Source organism: Vicugna pacos, chromosome 15 (genome assembly GCF_048564905.1).
Source record: "Vicugna pacos chromosome 15, VicPac4, whole genome shotgun sequence".
Taxonomy (NCBI): Eukaryota; Metazoa; Chordata; class Mammalia; order Artiodactyla; family Camelidae; genus Vicugna; species Vicugna pacos.
Genome location: NC_133001.1, coordinates 1,636,628 through 1,663,902, shown reverse-complemented (window position 1 = coordinate 1,663,902; position 27,275 = coordinate 1,636,628). Strand labels below are relative to the sequence as shown.

Below are 27,275 nucleotides of genomic sequence, written 5' to 3'. Positions count from 1 at the left end.
AGAGCACACAGAGACCTCCCAGTTCACCTTCTCTTGGCTTACTTTGCAATCATGGTAGGTTGCCAGATTTAGAAAGTAAAAATACAAGATGCCAGTCAGATTTGAATTTCAGATAAACAGATACATTTTAAAGTATAAATATCCCCATGCAATATTTGGAGCATTATTGCATAGGTCACACTTACACTAAATAATTGTGTTGTTTACCTGCAATTCAAATTTAACTCTGCATCCTGTATTTTATCTGGCAGCCTTGGCCTGTGGTCACTTGAATCTGTACACTTCTCTTTCCTCATCTGGGTAAAAGGCTTCCCTCTTCATTCGTTAGCTTCATGGGATCAGTATAAGACTAAACTGTCAGGTTCTTGAAAATTACAGAAGCAAAATAGTTCACTGAAATGCTTTTAATTTAAGTAGTACTTTTTTGAGTTATTTTTTTATCCCTATCCCCATCAAATGCTTTTGAAGTTGTAGAACAGATATGGATAATAAGTATCATTCTTTTTACACCTTGCTTAATATTAAAGATTGTCTCTGCAGCGCCCCATTCACCCATCCACTCTCCCAAACTCCTCCCATACAGTCTTATTATATTATATTAAAAAACTAGGCTTAAAAGATGGCATGTAATTGGCATATAACATTAAGTATAAGCTGTATATAGTGTTGATCTGGTGCATTTGTATATTGCAATCTAATTACCACCATAGACTTAGCTAATACCACTATCACCTCTATTATGCAGATGACTTCACATAATATCATTTCTTTTTCTGTGCTACAAACAATTAACATCTAGTCTCAACAGCTGTGAAGTTTATAATACAGTACTGTTGACTATAATTGCTATGTTGTGCATTAGATCTCTAGGACTTACTTATTTCCTAGTTGCGAGTTTGTACCCTTAAACATCTCTTCAATTCCACCACTCCTCAGCCAGGTAACCACCATTCTACTCTGTCTCTATGAGTTTAGCTTTTTAAGATTCCACCTATAAGTGAGATTATACAGTATTTGACTTTCTCTGTCTGACTTACTTCATTTAGCATAATGCCCTCAAGGTCCATCCATGTTGTCACAAGTGGCAGAATTTCCTTTTTTGTGGCTGAATAATATTCCCCCCTCTCTATATATAGACTCTTGAATAATGCAGGGTTTAGGGGCACTGACCACTCCACGCAGTCAAAAATCCACATTTAACTTTATAGTCAGCCCTCCATATCCACAGTTCTGTCTGTAGATCATGCAGTACCGTAGTAGTATTTACTGAAAAAATATCTGCTTGTAGTTGGACCTATATGGTTCAAACTCTGTTGTTCAAGGTTCAGCTGTATATACATATGTATATAACAATATTATATTCAAGGGTAAACTGTGTGTATATATGTATACATATTTACATCACATCTTCTTTATCATTCATCTGTTGACAGATATTTATACTGTTTCCATATCTTGGCTATTGTGAATAATGCTACAGTAAATACAAGAGTGCAAATATCTCTTGGCTATCCTGTTTTCATTTTTGTATATATATATATACCCAGAAACAGGATTAATGGATCCTAGGATAATTCTATTTTTAATTTTAAAATAATTTTTGTAGTGGCTGAACCAACAGTGTACAAGTGTTCCTTCTTCTCTACATCCTTGCCAACCCTTATTATCTCTTGCCTCCTTTTTTTCCTCTTTCATTCTTGATAGTAGCCATACTAACAGGTGTGAGGTGATATCTTACTGTGATTTTGATAATTTGCATTTCCCTGATATTCAGTGACATTGAACATTTTTTCTGTACCTATTGTTCATTTGGATGTGTTTTTTAATACAACTAGGTTGATTTGGTGACACAATGCTCTAATCACATTACTCCTGTGTTTCAATGAGCAAATCCATTCCCACCAGCTAGCAGTTGAAATGTAGACCACTCATTCTGGAGTTTAAAGTCCTATATATTCTGTTTTAATCACTCCCTCCTTGTTTTCTTCTCACTTTGGGCCTTGCCTCCACTGTCTTATGTAGCAGCTGACCTCTAATGAAGTTACTAAGGAGCCTCTCAAAGGCAATTGTTACTTTGAATATATCTTTGCAGTCTCTGTGACTCCCTAGAACTTAGAGCAAAACAGGGATTTAAAGAATGTGTACTTAGTTTAGTTTAAAAAAATTTTCTTCCCTTTGTGTCATAAATGTGTTGTATGGACTTTATACCCTTGTCAATCTGACCACCTGTTAATTTTCTGAGTTCAACTCTGCCTGCCTTGGCTGTCAGAACTCTTGCTCCAAAGTTCACTTTCAATCATTTTTACTTATCATATTCATTCTGCAGTGCTCTGGCCAAATGCTCCATCTTCCTTATCTCTGCCAGAAATTATTATTTTATTTTATTTTTTACTATTCTATGCCTTGTAAACAGTTATACACACTGATGACACTAAATACATCCTGCCTAGTGTCATGACTACATGGGTGTAAGTCTTGTAGATAGTGGATTCTTTGACTACAAGGGCAGTGTCTTTAAACTCTTTGAGAAAGCCTTGAAATTCTTGCTCATACTCTGAAGAAGGAAGGCTCTCAATAAATGTTTTCTGGCTGATATGAAAAAGCACATGTGATTCTCATTCAAGAAAAGCAGAAGGTAAACTTATCTGCTTCAGAATACTGAGACCCAAAGGAGTTTTCCTTTTTTTTTTTTTTTTGTCTCCCTCTTTATGTTGATTTTCAAAATTTCTGACATGTATCTATTACTGCGTTGTGATAGGGTTGGTGATCTCTTTTGGACAACCCTGAACTTCTCTTACTTTATTAACATTAAGGCAGCAAGAGGATGCTGATTCAATTAGACCATGTTGTAAATGAAGCCAGTTAAGACTCAGAGAGATGGGAGTGTCTTGGTTTGCTCACCTTTGTGGTTGGAAAGACCCTTTCTCATTCTGCTCTTCAGCCATTCCTGTTTAGGATCTTATACCCAACTCCTGGAGAAGGCTATTGGCTGGATTTCAGTTCTATTTTAAAAATCCAGGCTGATGTGAAGAGGAAAGGGGTGGAGGTACCCTCTGGAGTTCTGATGATTGGCATCTATGAATGATGCCTCTGCAGTCCAGGGACTTTTCTAGGTCCAGCATGCTGCTACACTCAGGGCAGCTAGATTCAGCAGTACTCAAGGAACTCACAAGGCTGAGTGAAGTACTCAACTTACATTGATTGTAACAACTGATAATTATCTCAGGCTTTATCTCTGCCCTGCACACTCTTAGGAAATTTATTAGATTATCTCATTATTTTTCCGTATCTACTATCCAAAGTGGTGGTTATTATCCTCACATACTGTGATCTTGGGAAAATGCAATATTAAATATGAAAATGTGTCACATAGTTGGATACGCTGATTAATTGGTGATGGGAGATATTTTATTCTCAGTGAGTAAAATATAGGTAATTCCTGTCTAGAGCACTCTTTATTGGTGAACTTGGTAAGGGAGGTTAGCAGCATTTCTTGAAGGTCATACAATCAGATAAAAGAGAAATGGATAGTTTCTGATAAATCATTCACTGGGAAATCACAAAGCTGGATTAAACTTATATTTGATAATAGTCCTTCTTTACTTGTAATCCTGGACAAATTCCTTGGTTTCTGGGATTCCATGTCCTTATGTCCACAATGGGGATAATAATGTTGCCAGATCCTAGCTTCAGTTGTGAAGATAAATGAAACAATGCATGAATGTTAACAGGAACATCGTAGGCTATTAATCACTGATGGCTATTATTTAACTACTTTCGTACTCTGAAGTCAGATTTTTTTCAGGTTCTTGAGCCATAGTGTATTTCATTTTAGTGAATTACTCATAGAAATTATTTGGTTCACAAGGAACCAAATTCCATGCACTGCAGATACGATTGACAACAAAATGGAAACATTCCACCTCATAGAACTTGTTTTATTAACAGAAAGGAGTTACAGACAATTATATAAATTATACAGTTCAGGTAGTTAAAAGTACTATGAATTAAATACAGCAGAGGAAGGAGTGTGATGTTATGAACATCTAATCTCTGAGGAGAGACCTGGATAATTGAGAATAACCAGATTAGGCAAAAATCTGTGGGATTGACTACCAGAGAGACTATATATATATATATAGTCTTTATATATACTATATAAAGGCCCTGAGGAGGGTCTGAGTATGGTGTGCACTGGGATTAGGAGCACAGGAGGACATGCGGTTACTAAGGTGAGCTGAATCACTACTTGCCAGCTCCGTATTTTATAGCTGGTTGTCCTGTGCTCCTTTCTTTTTCTTTGTATTGAGATATAATTGGTATGTAAAAATTTGCATATTTAAAGTATACATTTTGTTAAGTTGTTACATATGTAAACTCCTGTGATTTCATCACCCTGATCAATGTGCTAAATATATTCACCTCCAATTTCCTTGTATTTTCTTCTCTGTGTTTTTTTTCTTAACTTTTTTGTTGAGTTATAAGCATTTTACAATGTTGTGTCAAATTCCAGTGTAAAGCACAATTTTTAAGTTATACATGAACATACATATATTCATTGTCACATTGTTTTTCTCTGTGAGCTACCATAAGATCTTGTATATATTTCCCTGTGCTACACACTATAATCTTGTTTATCTATTCTACATTTTGAAATCCCAGTTTGTCTCTTCCCACCCCCCACCCCCTTGGCAACCACAAGTTTCTATTCTATGTCTATGAGTCTGCTTCTGTTTTGAACTTACTTTTATTTTATTTGTTTTAGATTCCACATATGAGTGATCTCATATGGTATTTTTCTTTCTCTTTCTGGCTTACTTCACTTAGAATGACATTCTCCAGGGACATCCATGTTGCTGCAAATGGTGTGATGATGTTGGTTTTTATGGCTGAATAGTATTCCATTGTGTACATATACCACCTCTTCTTTATCCAGTCATCTGTTGATGGACATCTAGCCTGTTTCCATGTGTTGGTTATTGTAAATAGTGCTGTTATGAACACTGGGGTGCAGGTGTCATTTTGAAGTAGGGTTCCTTCTGGATATATGCCCAGGAGCAGGATTCCTGGGTCATATGGTAAGTCTATTCCTAGTCTTTTGAGGAATCCCCATACTGTTTTCCACAGTGGCCGCACCAACCTGCATTCCCACCAGCAGTGAAGGAGGGTTCCCTTTTCTCCACAGCCTCTCCAGCATTTGTCATTTGTGGACTTTTGAATGATGGACATTCTGACTGGTGTGAGGTGATACCTCATTGTAGTTTTGATTTGAATTTCTCTGATAATTAGTGATATTGAGCATTTTTTCATGTGCCTATTGACCAGTTAGTATGTCTTCCTTGGAGAATTGCTTGTTTAGGTCTTTTGCTCATTTTTGAATTTGGTTGTTTGTTTTTCTCTTATTAAGTCATATGAGCCGCTTATATATTCTGGAGATCAAGCCTTTGTCAGTTTCCCTTGCAAGAATTTTCTCCCATTCTGTAGGCTGTCATTTTGTTTTTCTTATGGTTTCCTTTGCTGTGTAGAAGTTTATAAGTTTCATTAGGTCCCATTTGTTTATTCTTGCTTTTATTTCTATTGCTTGAGTAGACTGCCCTAGGAGAGGATTTTTGGGATGTATGTCAGATAATGTCTTGCCTACTTTTTCTTCTAGGAGGTTTATTGTATCTTAACATATTTTAAAGTGCACAATACCTTATTATTGACTATAGGTGCTATGTTTACTGCAGATCTCTGAAACTTACTTATGTAGCATAACCAAACTTTATATCCATTGAACAATGCCCCATTTCCTCCTCTCCCCCAGCTCTTTGCAGCAACCACTCTACTTTCTGTGTCTATGAGTTTGTCTATTTTCAATTCCACATGTAAATTGAAATTATGCATTATTTGTCCTTCTGTGACTGGGTAATTTCACCTAAGCATAATAGCCTCAAGGTTCACCCATGTTGTTGTAAATGGTAGAGTACTTTCTTTTTTATGGATGAATAATATTCAACTGTATGCATATGCCAGGTTTTCTTTATCCATTCATCTATGAGTAGACATTTGTGTTGTTTCTATATTTTGGCTATTGTGAATGACACTACAATAAACTTAAGAGTGAAGATACCTCTTTGAGATCCTGATTTTGATTTCTTGATGTATATCCAGAAGCAGGGTATATACTGGATCATATGGTTATTATGTTTTTAATTTTTTGAAGAGTCTTTATACAATTTTCCATAGTACCTGCACCATTTGGCTACCTACCAACGATGCACAAGGGTTCCAATTTCTCCACACCATTACCACCACCTGCCGTGTGTGTGTGTATATAGATAGATTTATTTATATATATGTATGTTTTTGATAACAGCCATTCTAACAGGTGTGAGGTGATAACTCAATGTGATTTTGATATACATTTCCCTGATAAGTAGTGATGTTGAGTACCTTTTCATGTACCATCTGTATGTCTTCTTTGGCAATGGAGGGAAAAATGATACAACTGTTCTTAAAGAGTTTAATTTAAATCTGTTCTGCAATGAAAAATGCTCCCTTCTTTTCAAGGTAAATCAGTATTTATGGAAAGCCTATATGTGACAGCACTCTTGACCTCAAGAAAAAATTAACACAGAGGACAGATTACAGTCCTCTAATGCTGATGAAAAATTGCTAAGCCACTTCAAGAAGCACTGTAGTTAATCACCATTCTGTAACTTTAAGAAATTAGAGATTATATAGCTGAGAAAGCATAAAAACTTTTCAAGTTGACTTCTGCTATAAAGTGAAGTTTTTAAGAGTGTATAGAATGATGATTTGATACATGTATATGTTGCAAAATGATTACCAGGGTGTGATTCCTGGTGTCAAGTCATGGGTAATTTCCACTACATCACAACAGCCTCTTTTCAAGATAGGGCAGACGTTAATGTGTTCTAGGTAGAAGCATAAATATTGTGCTGTAGAAACAAGAGGAAAGAATGAATGGAATTCTGAATTAGAAAGACAGAAAGGAAGGACATGTTTGAGGAACTGCTGTTTGGATTGTGCTGCAAATGTTAGGATTGTTGACCAAACTGGAAAAGACTTTCTAAAGTGTAGAGACAGTGTGCGAAAATGTATGAGTTTGAAGTATATAGTGGTTCAGGAAATACAATTAATAAATTGTCTGGTAATTATAACAAATTGTTCATGAATAGATCCAATTGGAGAAGGACTTGAAAATGAGATTCAGCATTTGATGATAAAGTCTTCTACAGATATTAACTACTATATATAAAATAAACAAGTTTCTTCTCTAAGGGATTATATTCAATATCTTGTAGTAACCTATAAGGAAAAAATATGAAAAGGAATATATGTATGTGTATGTATGACTGAAACATTACGCTGTACACCAGAAATTGACACATTGCAAACTGACTATACTTCAATAAAAAACAAACATGATAAAACGTAGCTCACAAAAATTAAAAAAAATAGAAACATTCTTGTGTACAAAATACATTTCATTAGACAACAAAAAAAAAGTCTTCAAAAGCACTTGGGAAGTGATAATGTAGTGAAAATTTATGAGTTGGAGAAAGATGTAACGTGGCTTATATTTTAAAGAGAATTGTATGAACTCAGTGTGTAAGGTGAAATGAAAGAGAAAAAATGGACAAAGTTAAGAAACTCTTAAAATACACCAGTCAAGAGATGATGAAGAGCTAAAATTCAGCAGGAAAAACCAAAATGAAAAAAGACGTTTGGTGAAAGTAACTGCATTTCCAATGTTTGGCAGTCATTTAGATCACAGATGTGATGTGAGAGGATAAAATTATTCCCCGAAATGAAATTTAAGATTATTCCTGGCATTTCCAGGGGACCTTTCTGTAATTAGAGAATCTTGGCAGATGCTGTATATATTTGGAGATGAAGGGAACACAGAAACAGAGAGGCAGTGATAGATCTTAGGTGAGACGGAACTGGAGAGCCCCAGTTCCTCTTACAGCTGTCAAACAAATCCCTATCAAATCTGCCAGATGGAGGAAACAGAAACGATAAGAATCAGACTCAACCCACTCCCTTTCCTTTTCCTATGATAACGTTCTTTACTTTCTCCAGATGCAACCGTTACCCCATGCCTCTGTGTGGTCATTCACCCAATGAAAGAGCTATGAGTCTTGCACCAAGGGTTTTCCAGATCTATTCTCAGTCACTCTACTCCAATGGTACTGAGGGGAAAAGGAAATGATATTTATCAAGCAGCTGAAGGGTGCCAAACATATTGTACAGTTGGGTTAAATCCTCCTAATAATACAATGAAGAAGACATTGTTATCCCCATTCGTACAAGTTTTGAAATTTAGGGCACAAAGGTTTCAGACTCACAGTTAGAAGAGGCAGTTTAAGTCATTAGACACGAAGTCAGCAAGACGCCAAAGCTTGCAAGCCTTGTCTGCTTACTTGAGAGAACTTAAATAAGACTTCTTTTCAAGAAGGTATATCCAGGCTGTGCTCTAGGCCTTCTGGAACATGGGAGGGTGTGAAGCCTGATGATGGTTCTCTGAGGGGACCGAGGGGATGCAGGGTTAGCCTTCTGCCTGCTGCTCATCTAAAGAATTCAATATTAAATGGATAATCAGGAATGTTTCCTTCTTCTGGAAATCTGTACCTGATACACACATTATGTTTAGAATGTATGAATCTTCTCTCCATCTACTCAGTGATGGAGTTCACGATGTCCTACCTCCAAATGCAGCATCTTGGTATATAGACTATTTTAAGCTGAAGGAGTTTGAGGAAACAGCAGAAGCAGGACAGTTATTCTGACCTCCTCACCCTTTCCGCTCTTCCCTGAAAGCATGAGCTAAATTGCTCACTTGAAAGATGCTCTCCTGTACCAGGAGGAAGGGAGAAATTCTTATCACCAGAGACAAGGAACTGAGGACCAAGAAAGCTATATAAACAAACTGTGTTACATCTTCACCATTTATTTCCCTTAGCCTAAACCCCTCTGCCTTGTCAATTCTTCACAGATGTTTTGTTTCTTTGTCTAAAAGGTATAAAAGCTTCCTGTTCTGCTTGTTTCTTCTGGTCTTCATTCTCTTGTGAAGGCTCCCATGTATATGCAAAAATTAAATAAAATTTGTATGCTTTTCTCCTGTTAACCTGTCTTATGTCAATTTAATTTTAGGCCCAGCCAGAGACCTAAAGAAAGCAGAGGATAAGTTTTTCTCCTCTACATCATCTACCTATCTATCTGAAGTTTGTGTGTACCTATGAACACATCACGCAAACAGGCCCTAATTGACGAAAAATAATAGGACAATTTCTTAATAATGGCATAAAAAACTTCAGAACTATAGATTGATAGTTTTATTGTTCTTGATCATCTTGAGTATCTTATGATCTCTCTATGACCCAGACTTTCAAAGGTGATAGTTTAAAGGAAGATTCAATAACAGAAAATCTATACTGCCTCTGGTGGAATTAGACACAGTCTTAATTTCTTCAGACAAGATGGATTTAGAACTTGTAGAAGGTTTTTGGAGAAATCTTCATAACTGAATCTCTATAACTGTTCATAAAGAAGCCATGCATTCCTGCTCAGGACTAAAATAATCAAATTAAAACCTTGGATATTTCCCAGAGAATAAAGCTTTAGTGTGCCCCTGACTTTAGAAAGGAGAGATAGTAAACAAAATATAGGAAAATCGGCCTTAAGACAAACTTGATTCATTGTCTCAACATTCTGCCATTACTTTTTAAAAAATTAATTTATTTTTTACTTGAAGTATAGTCAGTTTATAAATGAAGATGAATTCTGCCATTACGTTTTAAATGTATCAAGTGCTTGGCCAGACATCAGAGACTGGAGCATCTGAGGCAAAGTCCCAAGGCTGAAGCAGGTGAATTTTCCTCATGTAGGTGATCACATAGACTTTCCCTCTTTATTCTTATTAGCTAATATTTAAGCAAAGGTAGAATCTAACAAATTTCGGTGATGCTGTTACATTTTCCAAAAAAATAAAGAAAGAATGGGCTAGAGATTTTCAAAACTAACTCTTCTTTGAGACCACTGAGAAGTATTTTGCATTGCCATTTTCATTCAATTTTTAATAAAGTTGCAGGTGCTTTAAAAGTGGAGAAAAGAATAAGGAAATCACCACGAAGAGAGAAACTGAGGAGTGCTAAAAAGTGGTAGCAACTGTTAAGATGGCCTTGGTTTAAGCCCCTGTCATGAGATTCTTTTGTCTATTTTTAAAATTAACCATACTCCCAAGTTCTTATTTATTTTATTAATCATTGTATATTTATATTTTATATATTTTATAATATATATTATGTTGTATTATTTATTATTTATTATATTATTATTTGTTATTGTTTATTTATTATTTTCCCCAGTTTTATTGAGATGTCATTGACATATAATATTGTATTAGTTTCAGGTGTACAGCATAATAATTTAACATTTGTTTATACTGCAAAATAATTGCTACAGTAAGTTTAGTTAACATTGATCACCTCACACAGTTGCAGTTTTTTGCGTGTGATGAGAACTTCTAAGATCTTCTCTATTAACAACTTTCCAATCTATAATGTGTTATTAACTGTAGCCACTGTGCTGTACGTTACATCCCCAAGACTTATTTATTTTATAACTGGAATTTTGTGCCTTTTGACCACCTTCACATATTTCTCTCACTCCCTGCCACCCCTCACTTCTGGCAACCATCAATCTCTTCTCTGTATCTATGTGCTGGTGACTTTAAGATACCACATATAAGTGCGATCACATATATAGTATTTGTCTTTCTCTGTCTGATTTTTTTATTTAGCATAATGCTCTCAAGGTCCATTCCATACTCCCCAGTTCTTAACCTATTATCAACTTTCACCTATGCAAGACCATTCTCATTATTTTTTCCCCTTCCTCCCTGATTCTCAATCTCACTCCTGTTCCCCTAAGTATCAATTTTAGCATATTTCACCTGTAACCTTAGAGAGAATGGATCTATTTATCTAAAATTTGAATAGATACAAATGATAATATGTCACATGAGTCTATTATTTACTTTCTTTACTCATCAATATCTTTGAGATCTGTAATTGTTAGAGTAAGTGCATCTGCTATGTAGCTGCTTCTGCATGTTCATTATCTGCACTCACTTCATACCATTCATTCACTGCCAACCCTCGCACCAAAGTCCTTCTGTGGACATTGAGAACACACCTCTTACATCCCTTTGGAGGTAGTGACCTGGAATGCACCCTGTTTCTTTTCTAAGAAGAGGCTGCACCTTCTACTCCCCCTTTCTGGATAGCTTCTGCATCTTCACATCCATTCCTACACTTGGAACATGCATGTTTCCTAATTCTGCCATTCATTCATTTTAATATAAATTTGTATCCAAGTGTTATTTTAATTTTCATTTTTCTGGTTGTTTGTTGGTGATTTTCTGTATTTATTCATATGCTCGTTAGGCACCAAAGCTTCTTTCAAATGTTTACTGTTCAAATCCTTTACTCATCTTTTTTTAATTTGGTTTCTTGCATTCTTGTGGATTAGCAAGCACCTTTTGAATACTGCAGACTCACCTCTTGAGTGTTAGCCAAGTTAAAGTAAAAAATACTCAATGACACATGTGAAAGATGGCAAAGAAGACCTGATTTTACAGTCTAGGAGACAGATGGGGCTCAACTCCAAGTATGGCATGGGCAAGTGGGGATTTATAACTATGGAACAGAGTTGGGGGGGTGGTCAGTGGGTGAAAAATTGCTAAGAAGAAATAGGGATAAAGGTGGTTCGGCTAAACCAACCTGAGTGAATTCTTGCTGAAGACAGGCTGGGATGATCAGATATTACTTGGGGGATGGCGGAGGATGAAGAATTTGAGCTATCGGGGCGAGGTTTCTATTAAAAGTTTCATAGCAAGATTCTTGTTAAAACTGGATTTTACAAGGAAGTGCATAGACGGGACTAGGAGGAGGTTCAGGAGACTGACTAATGTTGGCTCACACAAAGAATCTCTGTTAGCTATTACAAATACCTATTCTTACAGAGCATCTATATGCTAGTTACATTTTTTATTTACTGGAAATCCTAAATGTTGATATAAAATTTGTTATCTTTTTGCCCCATGGTTTGTGATTTGGTGCTTTCAAAATAATTAAATTTCCTTTCATCGATTTCTATATTAAAGCAAAATTTGCATATAGTGAAATGAGCAAATGTTAAGTGTAAGACTTGAGTTTTACAAATGTGGATACCCATATAACTGGTACCCAAATCATGATATATATGTAATTTTTTCATTATCCCCGAAAGTTTCCATGCCTCTTGTCAGTCAGTCACCTCCAAACACTGTTCTGGCTTCTATTCCCATGTTTGCCATTTTGTAAATGGTCCCGTACAAAAGAACATACTCTTGCATTTATCTTTTACTTAACATTAATGAAGAGATTCATCCACATTGCGTGTACCAAAGTTCATTCTTTTTTTATTGTTTAATGTTCCAGAGTCTATTTATGTGCAAATATACAAGATTATGATTATACATTCTTCTATTCATAGCATTTGAGTTGCTTCTGATTTTTGGCTATTATGAATCAAGCTACTAAAAATACTCACGTACAAATGCTTTTGTGGATATGTGTTTTGAGTAATTTCCTAGGAGTGGAACTGAAGAAGTTTTTCCCCATTCTTATATGACAAAGCTATTATTCTGACATTTCTTTGACTTTGTTATTTACATCATCAATCCCTATTAGTATATAGCTTAAATTAGGAATTTTGCTTTTTTCTCTCTCTAAAACTAAGCCACATTTTGCAATTTCATCTAATAGAAGATCCACTCTTTTCTCTCTTTGAACTGTAGTTCCTTCTTTATTATATCCAAGTTTGGATGGCTCTGTTTCTTTGTACTCAATTTTTAAAAAATATTGGCCTGTATCTACTGGCAGCTTACAGTTTTTATTATTATGACTTGCTATCTAGTGTGATGCTATCCTCAATGACATCATAGAGGTTTGACATAAGAAGTATAAGGCAGAGCAGATTTTTCTCCCCAGTAAGATGGGTTTTAATATAAAGAATTTGGTGCTTACAAAAATCATTGGAATGACTGAAGTTGTAGGTTTGAGGCTGGGCCTCTTATAAAGATACTCTCACCCTACAGAACTGACTGAGGGGAGCCCCTCCTGCTCAGGAGGCTTCTAGAAGGACTGTCCATTTAAGAATTCTGCACCCCCTACCAACAATGTCTATGAGGCTGGAGAATGGACACCAGAATGTTTATGCGGAGAAAATTCCTCTTTGTGAGCCTGATTTTCAGAGGAAGAGCCATAAAAAGGCCTCTTCTCACTTTGGGCAGCACCTAATTTGCAGCTTGAATATTGGTGGCAAGTGAGTCAGAGGAAGATGGTAATTGCTTTCCTTTCTCTGAAAAGAAGGTAGAATAGATGTTGACGTTGCCCATCAACTGTGTCCAGAAATGCTCTCTTCATCACTCTTCGTTTCAAAATTGATTTAGCTCTTTGAGGACTTTTCCCTCCCATACTCATTAAAAATTTAATTTGTTAATTTTATCAGAAGTGCCAGCTTGAATTCTGATTGGGATAACATTGACTACCTAGAGGGCAAAAAATGCGATGTTAATGCAAATACACTATTCCAATCAAAAATTGTTTGTAACTGTATTTATTCAACTCTTTAATGTGTTTTAATAGAGTTGTAATTTTTGTTTTTTTCTTGCATTCTCTTGTTAGGTTTATTTCCAGATACCATTGAAAATAGCAAATCTATGAAGTACATTATTCTCTAGCCTGGTATTGTTGAAATGCTACTGACTTTTGTAAGGTCATTTTGTGTCCACCAGCCTTGCTGACTTTCTCATTTATTTTAATGGTTTGTTAATGTTACTGGGTTTTCTACATAGTTAACACATCAGCTATAAAGTTAAACATTTCTCTCTTCCTTTTCATTTCTTGCAAAGCCTACTTGTTTCTTGTTTCATTTTTATTAACCTTGCTGTATGTTTTTGATATATTGCTTTTATCAAAATAAGGAAGTTCCAACTTACAATACATTTTATGAGGATTTTTATTGTTAATGGGGCTCAATATTATCAAATGGATTTTTTGAAACTATTGAGAAAATCTTGTAAGTTTTTTCCTTAGATTCTAAGGTGGTAAATTATGTTAATAGACTTTGTATTGATGGCCTACCCTGTTTGGTATAAAACCTTATTGATTGTCATGTCCTTTTTGTTGTTGTTTTGATTTACTTTTTATTGAAGTATAGTTGATTTACAATATTATATTAGTTTCAAGTGTACAGGATAGTGAGTCAGTATTTTTATAGATCATGCTCCATTCAAAGTTACTACAAGAAAATATTTATAATTTCCTGTGCTATCTCCTTGTTGCTTATCTGTTTTATACATGGTAGTTTCTCTCTCTTAATCCCATACACTTAACATGTCCCTCCCCCTTTTCTCTCCCTTTTGGTAACCACTAGAATGTTTTCTGTATATGTGAATTGGTTTCTGTTTTGTGTATATATTCATTTGTATTATTTTTTAGATTTCATATATAAGTGATATCAAACAGTATAACTCTTTCTCTGTCTGACATTTCACTAAACATAATTTTCTCTAGGTCCATCCATGTTTTTGCAAATGGTAGAAATTCATTCTTTTTTATGACTGAGTAATATTCCATTTTATCTAGACGATAGATAGATAAAGCAGATATAGTATAAATATATATGTCTCACAGCTTCTATATCCTTTCATCTGTTGAGGACATTTAGGCTGTTTCTATTTCTTGGCTATTGTGAATAGTGATGTTGTATAAACACTGAGGTATGTGTGTCTTTTTGAATTAGTGTTTGTGTTTTTGTTTATTTCTGAATATATACCTAGGAGTGGAATTGCTGGATCATATGTAGTTCTATTTTCAGCTTTTTGAGGAATCTCCACACTGGTTTTCATGGTGGCTGCACCAATTTATGTTTCCACCAACAGTGTATAATGGTTTCCTTTTCTCCACATCCTCTCCAACGTTTGTTATTTGTAGTTTTTTTGATGATAGCCATTCTGACAGGTGTGAGGTGATATTTCATTGCTGCTTTGATTGGCATTTCTCTACTAATTAGTGATGTCAAGCAACTTTTCATGTGTCTGTTAGCCCTCTGTATGTTTTCTTTGAAAAAAATCTATTCAGAACTTCTGCCCATTTCTTGATGGGTTGTTTGTTTGGTATTGAATTGTATGAGCTTTTTATATAGTTTGTGTATTAACCACTTGTCAGCCACATCATTTGGAAATATTTTCTCCCATTCTGTAGGTTGTCTTTCCATTTTGTCAATGATTTCCTTTGCTGTGCAAAATGTTTAGGTTTAATAAGGTCCATTTTGTTTGTTTTTGCTTTTATTGCTTTTGCCTTTGGAAACTGATTCAAAAAATATTACTACAATTTATATCAAAGAGTTTTCTACCTATAGTCCCTTCTAGGGATTTTTTGGTTATGGATCTTACATGTAGGTCTTAAAATATGGAAAAATCAGCCATTATCTCAGTACTCTGGCAAACATACATTTCTAGGCTTAACTTAGTATCTGATATTTTAATGATAGAATATTGATAATTTATTAATTCAGTCAACAAATCTTTGTATATCACCAATGTCTGATGTTACCTGAATTCTGCTTGATTTAAAAAAATTTTTTTTACTTCATGTACAGCAGCATTTAACGTCCAGTTATATTCAGTAATATTAATGACATCAAACTCTAACTAGGTTCATACTAAGTTAAGAAGTTTATGCTCCTGTTTTTTTTTTTAACTTTAAAATACAAACATCCCTTAGAAGGTTAAATCTGTGAATCATTAATAACCTCAAGGACAATTACTTTAGTAGATTCTTTTTTCATTGGCCAATTTAGGAAAGTGAAATCATGAGAAAACTGGACTCTAGGAAGGCAGAAAAAGAACAGAAGACAGGGATGCTGAAATTAAATTTTACAATCTATCCTACTAATAATCATTATATCAAAATCTGACCGCTTTTGAATATTATCCAGAAAGCTCTGTAACAGAATATATTCTGTAAAAGAAAAGGGTCCCTTCCTCTACAAATCTGATTTACTTTGTATTTAACAAGTTCTATTCTCTGCTTAGTGGTCCTATATGTCAATATCTAACAATGTTTCTTTAACTGTAAACACCAACACTGAGGAAATGACTTCTCTGAATAAAGCCAGTAAACAAGTGTGGAGCTCATAGTCTGAGATATTTTATATGCAGCCCTATGTAGAAACAGGACAACAGACCAATGTTGGGGATTTGATGACAGCAGAAAAAGACCAAAGTACTGCTATGCTTGTTGTACAACAGGTGTAGTGAAAGATTTGATTAACTGAATTATGAGCCTGGCTCTGTTGCTAACTATTGCATAACCACAGTGTAATCACATTGTCATTCTGGTCACAACTTCATCATTCAGTCTGTATTTGATTCTCATAAGAATGATTTTTAATTTATGGGAAAACCCTAAGAGTAATATGTACAACAAAAATTTCTTTCTATCTAAAAAAAAATTTATTTCTTTCTTTAAATTTTTCTTTTTTATTTATTTTGTTGAGGGAAGGTAATTAGGTTTATTCATTTACTTTTATTTTTGGAGGAGGTACTGGGGATTGAAACCAGGACCTTGCGCATGCTAAGCAAGTGCTCTATCACTTGAGCTATCCCCTACCCCCAAAATTTCTTGAATAGTGGTGAAGATTACATTGCCCTATATGTACTTTGATGGTAAGACAGCAGGGTTTGGAGGACCTTGCTCTGGCTCAGAGGACCAGGGTCGATAGTCCTAGTACTGCACATGGATGTTCATAAGCTGCTGATGCTACTTGGGCTCACTGGAGAGTCTGCACCTTCCCATTATTAAGGTCTTTCTACCTTTTTGTCCCCTCCTACCTCTTCTGGTGACTCAGGAAACTTGCATTCCCAATTTTGATCAATTACAGCCTTGGAACTTTCCTGATTATTAAAAATGACACATTGAGATCAAAGATCACACTACAGACATTTTGCCCCATCATCAGCCTGGCCCCTGTGGTCAATTTCCAAATTGCATTCTGTAACTACAACTGCCAATTTCAAAGGAAAAGAGAAGTTTGACAAAATGGAAAGGCAGGCTTGGTTTTCATGGCAAGGAAAGCTAGAAAAGGAGATGAAAATATTTGGAGGGAGGTAACAGTCTCTTTCTTTGTGTTTTCCTATAGTTGCCTGAAAGACAATCAAAAGCAGCTCGGGAAGGAGAACCCAGATGTGAAAAGTAAATGGTAAGAACACAGCATATCAGAGCATTTCCCTCTCCCAAAGATTAACTTCCAGAATCTCTGTCCCAAGAGAGCTAACACCTTATGTTAGACCTCTTAGAACCACAATGATCCAATTCCTTGGTGATTGCTTCTAAGACCTTCGCAGAATGTTGGATGGGGACTCAACCTAAACATGAAAGATGGGGTATTAGTGGGTATACATATTTTGTTTTTTAATAGCTATATAAAGCAAATGCATGAATGTATAGCCGAAATAAAAGATGTTTGGTTTTGGTTGGCTATTTGTAATGGCCACACTTTTAGCATATTCTTTATGCTTAGCCAGAATAGTCTTTGGGAAATACATGTCTAATTATGACTTTCCCTTAAGACTCTTCAATGGTTCTCTCTTGCATCAGAATAAAATCCAAATTCTTCACCTGAGGCTTCAATGAGGATTGACTCCTGTGTACCTCTCCAATGTCCTATCTCACCCTGCACACTCACCCATTATCTCCCAGGGAGTCACACTCTTCAAGCCACCAATCATTTTCACCTCAAGACCCTGGTACATACAGCTCTGTCAGGGCTCATGGTTTTTGTTTTCCTTGCTTGTGCTTGATGTCATCTCTTCTGGAGATGCTGGCTCTTGTGATTACTCTGAAAAATCTCCCTGACTAGACTATGTGGTAATGCTTTTTCCACACCTGGTAGATTTCCTTCACTGCCCACCCCACCTCCCTCACTTATATTTGCCATGCCTTTATCTTAACTTGTAACTTTACATATATATATACACACACACACATATATATACACACATATATACACATATATAATTTATTTATTAATAGGCTTTATTTTTTGAGCAGTTTCAGGTTCACAGCAGAATTGAGCAGAAAATAGAGTTGGCACATAGCCCTCCCTACCCACACACATATACTCCTCTACCCTCAGCATCCCTCATCAGTGTGGCATATTTGGTACAACTGATGAACCAACATGGGCACATTATTATCAACCAAAGTCCATAGTTTACATTAAGGTTCACTCTTGATGTTGTACATTCTATGGGTTTTGACAAATGCATAATGACATGTAGCCACCACTACAGTATCATATAGAATACTTTCATTGCCCTAAAAATCTCTTGTGCTCCATCTATTTACTCCTCCCTCGTAACTTTATATTTGTTAATTTAGCTTTTTATAGTCCATCTTCCTTTACAGGCCATGTGTTTGTCAAAGTACTAACCACCGTTTGACTCATAAGTGCCTATCTGTTGCCCAACCCTCATAAGACACTCAATGGAAAAAAAGGAAAAAAAAAAAAAAGAAGCAGTGAAAAAAACAATCTGTATTTGGACACCGGTATTTTGCCTTGGCTTAGATGAACAGAAAAACACCCTGACTTGTTTATCGGTCATGGGCTTTTCATATCTTTGCACTCAACCTCTTTCCTAATCATTTCATTTCAAGGTCTGGGTTTCTACCTCTGAGATGGCCCCTCCTGCAGCTACAAAGCATAAAATGATGAGGGATTGAGAGGAAGGCCTAGGTGTTTGCTGGTGATGTGAAACAATGTTTGCAGGAATCAGTAATTTCCTACATCTTTCCTATCTGCTTTCTCTGCACAAAGGAAAAAGTAGAAACAGTAGAGTGACTATGACTGCCCTGTGACTCTTTGCAACTCTCCTTTACATTTTGTGGTTAGAAAGGAGATAGCAAGTATCTGCTGATGTTATAGAACCAACTTTCTGATTCTTATCTGCAGTGTTTTCCCCACGGATGTTCTGTGATTCATTATTTATTCTTGAAGTTCAGAAGGCATTACATAACAATGTTCCATATGATTTGTGCATTTTTCCCTATAAAATCAATATTCAGCTTCAAGTCTTTAAGTTTTATTTTTATATCTTTGAACACTTTTGTTTTATTTGTTTGGTTCTCACCTCCAGAAATAACAACTATGTTTATTAGGCCTTCTTTTTTCATAATTAACACCTTGACCTTCTCATTTTATACCATTTAATTTTCCAGTGTGCTTTACATGCTACTGCTTTGTTTTTAGAGGAACTGATTTTACTTTTCCATGTTTTTAATGATGTTTTAATTTCTCTAAAATGTTGTCATTTCTTTCAGTTGTTTACCTGCTGGCCCACTTTCCCTCTCTATGTCTTATTATTCTTAATATTTAATAACAGATAATCACTCTTTATCTGCCTTTAATACACTGTTTCTGCTATTTTTGTGTTATGTTTGTTATGCAGGTCATTTTTGAGATAAAGTGATATGTATGTGTACATCTGGGCATTTGCTTGGGGAGGGTGCAGAGGAGAAGTAACTTAAGATTGAGGCTTTGATTTTAGTATGAGTCTCAGACTGCCTCCTCACCAAATACTCTCCCTCTGCCCTGGGCACATCCCTGTTCTGCGTGTATTACCTTCTTTGCGGTGGACGGGTCATTTGAGGTTGTATCCTTTGCCATCTCCATATTTCCTCTCAAGTTTAGCAGTCCGGGAAGCAAACAAAAGGTGATGTGTTGGCAACCCCAGCCCCTTTGTCTCTTCTCTTGTTTGGTAAAGAATTGTGTCCCTATGGAAATAATCTCTATTTCTCTCATCATTAGCCCACATAATGTCTGTCACTGTAAGTTGGCAGTTAGAATTTCTAAGACTTCTCATTTGTCTTTGAAGATACATACTCTCTCATGAAGAATAGCAGAGAAACAAATTGTGTTTTAATATTCTTCATTGACTCATTCCTGATTTCACCATACTGCACATATGTTCTCTGTACATATGATAATATACAATATACATGGTCTAAGAATTTAGTAATTCCTAAAGTTTCATAAATTATGGAGTCTGTTCTTCACATTTTTCATTCTTATCCTAGATTTTTGTGGTTTTTCTTTTTTCAGCTTTACTGAAGTACCTTGTTATATAAAATTTTAAGATATTTAGAGTATTTGATGATTTGATATATGTACACATTTGGAAAGTATTTTTCCACTGAAGTAATTCACACACCCATCACTTCACACATTTGCCTTGTTTTATGTGAGAGCGTTTAAGGTCTACTCTCTAGCCATTTCAATTATATAATACGGTGTTATTAACTATATTTCATACTTTTTCAGAAAGAGACAAAGTAAGCAGGCTTTTAATTTTACTTAACCTTTGAAATGTAATCTAGCAATGACCTTAGGTTAAGAGCAAAGAAACATTCCTTTCAAGTGCAATTTTAGCTTTGAGAACTGGAGTGTCTCATGTTATTATCTCTTTCCTTTGTAGGCAGGAAATGACTACACTTGAGACAGAAAATCAAGGTCAAGATAAGAAAACTAAGTCACTGCTTCAGAATATTTCTCATACTAGGGATGCTGTAAATCACTCTATTTCTAGCACTTACAAATGTTGCTCAACATCTCCCTCTTGAAATTCTTCCTTCCTCCATTTGTTTTGACACCACATTCCACTGTTTGGGTTCTCAATTGCTGGCCACTTCTCTACGATCCTGTGCTGCCCTTTCTTGGGTACATCTAAGATGCCAGTGCTTCTTAGGTAACCCAGATTTAGAATCTTTCTACGCTCTTGAGGAATTTGTGTATGAATGATTTTACTTCTACTCTTTGGTATAATTTTCTTGGAAAAATAATCTAGGGGAGGTCATATTTATTGTGAATAATTTTTTAACATATAGGTGTAAATGCTTTTGAAGTTATAGACTATCTCCATTTTCTAATTCATCTTGTCAGATTTGAAAGTTACATTTCTCATCAAATTTGTCCTTTTCAACTAAAATTCAGAAGCCCTTAGCTTAAAATTGTTAATCATATCCTTGTATGTATTTAATGTTTGCAGGATCTATAATGATGCCCTCTGATTTCTAACATTGTTTCTGTGTGTGTGTGTGTGCACGCGCACGCATGTGCGTGTGTGCACGTGTGCACATGCAGATTTTCTATTATTTGATTAATCAGTTTTACTAGAGTTCCTTTATTTCATTAATATTTTTATGGAATCAAATTTTGTAACTAATTAATCATTTATCACAAGAGATGCTCTCTTTCTGGGCCTAATTCCAATTGGTATATAGCTTACCCAAATTCTAAGAGGCTCATCAAATATTGTGCTATTTTGATTTATAGGAAGAGGAGATGCAAGTTGAATCCGATGTGGTTATCCTGAAATAATTCAGGCTACTAACCCCCCTCAAACTTCAGTGAGGTGCAGATTCCTTAATTTTCCTTTGGCAACCTATGTGTTTAAAGTGGCCTGAGATACCTGCTCCTTTCCATTCACTAGGACCTATCAGCCTTATGTTCTCCATGTAGTAGAACATTAGTATGTCTTGTGGATATATGAAATGATCAATGTTAGTGCAAGTCAGATTCTGGCAGACAGGAACTGATGAAGCTCTGAGACACACCAATGAAGCAGCACTGGAGTCCCTCTACATGAAAGCAAATGTATCTAGATATCTGTCATTCTGTTGCTTTAGTGAAGTAAACAGACCTTATCCGAACAGTAAATGCAATCAAAGTTGCCACCTAATTAAATCTGAGAAACTGTCCAAGACCTAGCCATCCTTTACTAAGGCCAAAATATAAAAAAGATTCTTTCAGGGCAGTCCCCTTGGTCCCTTAATCAGTTCTTGAACCACAAATTTAAAGACACTGACTAAAGAATTTGAACATGACACAAACAGATGGAAAAATATACCAGTGTTCTTGGGTTGGAAGAAATAATGTTAAAATGATGATACTACCCAAGGCAATCTACAAATTGAAAGCAACCCCTATTAAAATACTAATTTTGGTATTTTTCACAGAACTAAAACAAATAAAAATTTGTATGGAAACACAAAAGACCCCAAATAGCCACAGCAATCTTGAGAAGAACAGAGCAGGAGGAATCATGCACCTTGACTTCAGACAATAAGCTACAATAATCAAAACAGCATAGTACTGACACAAAAACAGACACAGATCAAGGAACAGAATAGAGATCCCAGAAGTAAACCTATATACTTATGATCAAGTAATCTATGACAAAGGAGGTAAGAAAGCACAAAGGAGAAAAGATAGTCTCTTCAACGAGTGGTGCTGGAAAAACTGGGCAGCTTCATGTAAAAAAACAAAATCAGAGCATTCTCTAATACTACATATGAAAATAAACTCAAAATGGATGAGAGACCTAAATGTAAGATCAGAAACTACAAATCTTCTAGGGGAAAATGTGGGCAAAACACTCTTTGACACAAACTGCAGCAATGTACTTTTTGAATCTATCTCTTAAAGCAAAGGAAATAAAAGCAAAAATAAACAAATAGGACTGAATTAAACTTAAAAGCTTTTACACAGCAAAGGAAACCACTGACAAAACAAAAAACAACCTACTGGATGGGAGAAGATGTTTGCAAATCATATGGCTGACAAGAGGTTAATATTCAAACTATATAAACAGCTCATACAATTCAACATCAAAGGAACAAACAACCCAATTTAAAAATGGGCAGAAGAACTGAATAGATATTTTTCCAAAGAGGACATACAGATAGCCAACAAGCACATGAAAATATGCTCAATGTTGCTAAACATCAGGGAAATGCAAATCAAAACTACAATGACAATTATGGGTCTTCTGTGATTCCATATAAATTTTTGGATGATTTGTTCTAGTTCTTTGAAAAATGTCCTGGGTAATCTGATAGGGATTGCATTAAATCTGTAGATTGCTTTGGGTAGTATGGCCATTTTAACAATATTAATTCTTTCAATCTAAGAACATGGGATATTGTTCCATTTCTTTAAGTCATCTTTAATCTCCTTAGTCAGCATTTTGTAGTTCTCCACATATAAATATTTCACTTCCTTGGTCAGATTTATTCCTAAGTATTTTATTTTTTTGGATACAATTTTAAAAGGGATTATTTCTTTACTATCCTTTTCTGATATTTCACTATTAGTGTAAAGAAGTCCCACTGATTTCTGTATGTTGATCTTGTATTCTACCTTGCCAAATTCTTTTTTCAGCTCTAGTAGTTTTTGTGTACAGCCTTTAGAATATAGTACCATGTCACCCCCATATAATGACAATTTTACAAATCACCCTAAAATTTATATGGAATCACAGAAGACCTAGAATTGCCAAAGCAATGTTGAAAAAAAAGAATTAACCTGCAGGAATAATCCTCCCAGACTTCAGACAATACTACAGAGGTACAGGAATTCAAACAGCATGGTATTGGCACAAAAACAGACATGGATCAATGGAAGAGAATAGAGAGCCTAGAAATAAACCCAGAGACCTATGGTCAATTAATCTCCAACAAAGGAGCCAAGAATATACAATGGAGAAAAGACAGTCTCTTCAGCAAATGGTGTTGGGAAAACTAGACAGCAGCATGTAAATCAATGAAGTTAGAAGACTCCTTCACACCATACACAAAAATACACTCAAGATAGCTTAAAGATTTAAATATAAGACAAGACACTATAAACCTACTAGAAGAAAACATAGCAAAGCATTTTCTGTCATACATCTTAGCAATGATCTCCTAGGGCAGTCTACCCAGGCGATAGAAATAAAAGCAAAAATAAACAAATGGGACCTAATTAAATTTATAAGCTTTTGCAGAGCAAAGGAAACCATAAGCAAAACAAAAAACAGCTTATGGAATGGGAGAAAATACTTGTAAATGATGTGACTGACAAAGGTTTAATTTCCAGAATATATAAACAGCTCATACAAGTTAATTAAAAAAAGTCAAACAACCCAGTTCAAAAATGGACAGAAGACCTAAACAAGCAATCCTCCAAAGAAGACATAAAAATGGCCAATAGGCACATGAAAAGATATTCAATATTGCTAATTAACAGAGAAATACAAATCAAAACTACAATGAAGTATCACCTCACACCATTCAGAATGGCCATCATTCAAAAGTTCACAAATGATAAATGCTGGAGAGGCTGTGGAGAAGAGGGAACTCTCCTACACTGCTGGTAGGAACGCAGTTTGGTGCAGCCATTATGGAAAACAGTATGGAGATGCCTCAAAAAACTAAAAATGGACTTAACATATGACCCAGCAACCCCACTCTGGGACATATATCTGGAGGGAACTCTAATTTTAAAACACATGCTCCCCAGTGTTCATAGCAGCACTATATACAGTAGCCAAGACATGGAAGCAACCTAAATGTCCATCAACAGATGACTGAATAAAGAAGTTATGGTATATTTATAGAACAGAATACTACTCAGCCATAAAAAAGAATAAAATAATGCCATTTGTAGCAGCATGGATGTCCCTAGAGAATGTTATTCTGAGTGAAGTAAGCTAGGAAGAAAAAGAAAAATACCACATGATATCACTTATACATGGAACCTAAAAAAAAAAAAACCAAAACAGGACACAAATGAACTCGTCCACAAAACAGAGACAAACTCGCAAACATAGTAAACAATCTTATAGTTAGTGAGGGAAAGGGAGTGGGAAGGGAAAAATTGGGGAGTTTGAAATTTGCAAATATTAACCACTATATATAAAAATAGACAAAAAAATTTCTTCTGTATAGCACAGGGAACTATATTCAATATCTTCTAATAAGCTTTATTTAAAAAGGATATGAAAATGAATATATATATATATTATATATATATGCATGACTGGAACATATGATGTACATCAAAAACTGACACATCGTAACTGACTATATGACAGTAAAAAAAAATCTTGAGGTGGGGAGAGTATTCAGGATTATCCAGGTTAACACAATGTAAACACAAAGGTTCTTAAAAGGTAGAAGAGAGAAGCAGAAAAGACAATGTCAGAGAGATGCAGCATGAGAAAAACTCAAATAGCCATAGTTGGTTTGAAGCAATGGAGACGGCCATGATCCAAGGAATAGGGGCAGTCTACAGAAACTGGAAAAGGCAAAGAAATGGAGTCTCCCCTAAAGCCTCCAGAAAGGAATGCAACCATGTCAATACCTTGGTTTTAGCCCAGTGAGTCTCTTTTAAGAATTCTGATCTGTAGAACTGTAACATAATAAATCTGTGTTGTTTTAAGCCATCAGGTTTATGGTAATTTATTACAGCATTAATAGGAGACAATTACAACCTGAAATAGTAATGCTATTTTATAAGGGTCATTACTGAGGTCAGTTCCTAAGCAGCCACTCTAGTTAATAATTTCAACTCCGAGCTAAAATACTGAGTCCAGATCTTCTGGTAAGTGCACCAATATCTAGATACTCATTCAGTCCCATAACGTGTGTGTTTTCCTTCATAATTTAAGACTCACAGAATCAATTCAATCAAATACCATGTTGTTGAATTCACCCTTTTGTTTATTTGATTTGGGCAGGTAGTTAATAAATATTAAAGAATAAAAAGGCATATATTCTCTTTCTGTTCTAATCTCTTCCATTTCAAGGGCATGCTTGGATCTGATTTTTATTTTCAGTCTGAATACAATGATGTGTTTTGCTGAGGGATACTGGCTGGCTTTCCTCTGCAAGATGACTTTCCGCAGGGTTTTTAATCAAGGAAGGAAGAGTCTCACTATTTATTCAGGATGAGAGGCAGTCCTTCATCTAACAACATAGTCTTACTTGCTGGTTTTGGAAATCAGGTTAATCGCAGTCATCAGAAATTTTCTGATATTCCTGTTCTAATTCTAAGGTTCATATTCTTTTCCAATCAATGCCTTACCCTCAAATAGGAAATCTACTAAGGTTGTTAAATTCAGCTGACCTTTAGCATAGTGATGACATGTTTCACATCTTTACTCTGAGAATAAATATGATGCTTCTTTTAACACCTTCAGCACCAAAAGCTGCAACCACTTCACCCAATAGTGTTTGATTTCTTCATGCCCTTCATATTGATGCTTAGTTCCCCAGATTCTTGCCTCTAATGCTTTAATTGAATTGTATTCAGGCTACATAATTCCCTCAGTTTATGATTATAAGATGATATTAATTAAAAACATTTGTTAATTAAATTATATATGATTATATTAATAAAGATATGTGATTATATGATTTCTTATTTTAAAACTTTTTAAACATTTTTTGAGTTATAATCATTTTACAATGTTGCGTCAAATTCCAGTGTAGATCACAATTTTTCAGTTATACATGAACATATATATATATTCATTGTCACATTTTTTTCTGTGAGCTAACATAAGATCTTGTATATATTTCCCTGTGCATTACAGTATAATCTTATCTATTCTACATTTTGAAATCCCAATCTGTCCCTTCCTACCCCCCGCCCCCTTGGCAACCACAAGTTTGTATTCTATGTCTGTGAGTCTGTTTCTGACTTGTATTTATGTTTTGTTTGTTTTGTTTTGTATTTTTAGATTCCACATATGAGCGATCTCATATACTATTTTTCTTTCTCTTTCTGGCTTACTTCACTTAGAATGACATTCTCCAGGAACATCAATGTTGCTGCAAATATTTGAAATCAATGCATTGAACATGATTTTTTTTTGTGAAGAACAGTGAGCTATTAGAAATTACTAGCAAACTTTGTTATACAAAGTATGTTTAATTTATTTAATATATTCTAAAATTTTGCTAAGAATCACTACCAAGTTTAGTAGGCTGTAGACTTAAGAATTAGTCAATGTTCCTTTTATAAATTGGGATTTTGATATATTTAGTATTCTGTGACCTCTCTAATAACTTCTTTATTAAAATACTAGTAGTGGATCTCAGATTAATACATGTATAATTTGCTTCAGTATTCATAGGTATAATCAACCTGAATCTGAATTTAACTGGAGATAGTTACTTTTGTTACTTTAGTACTTTCTTTATAATGTACTTTTCTCTATAATGATTGCTACTTAATACTTATCTCTATAATAATTGTTCATCTTAAAAATGATGTGCTTTTCCTGTGATAAATTTATACAATTTATATTTTAAATATCACAGCCATAATTACTC

General features: G+C 35.1%; 2 long non-coding RNA genes across 2 annotated transcripts in view; one reads left to right on the top strand and one right to left on the bottom strand.

The window, feature by feature from the left end:
- The window catches only part of LOC140685608 (uncharacterized), a 64,455-nt gene that overhangs the window by 27,734 nt on the left and 9,446 nt on the right, over positions 1-27,275 (bottom strand). The gene's annotated exons all lie outside the window — the stretch shown is intronic.
- Positions 13,060-20,648, top strand: LOC140685607 (uncharacterized). The gene is made up of 3 exons (XR_012058855.1): positions 13,060-13,395; positions 17,260-17,319; positions 20,594-20,648. It is a non-coding gene; the product is annotated as an uncharacterized lncRNA (long non-coding RNA).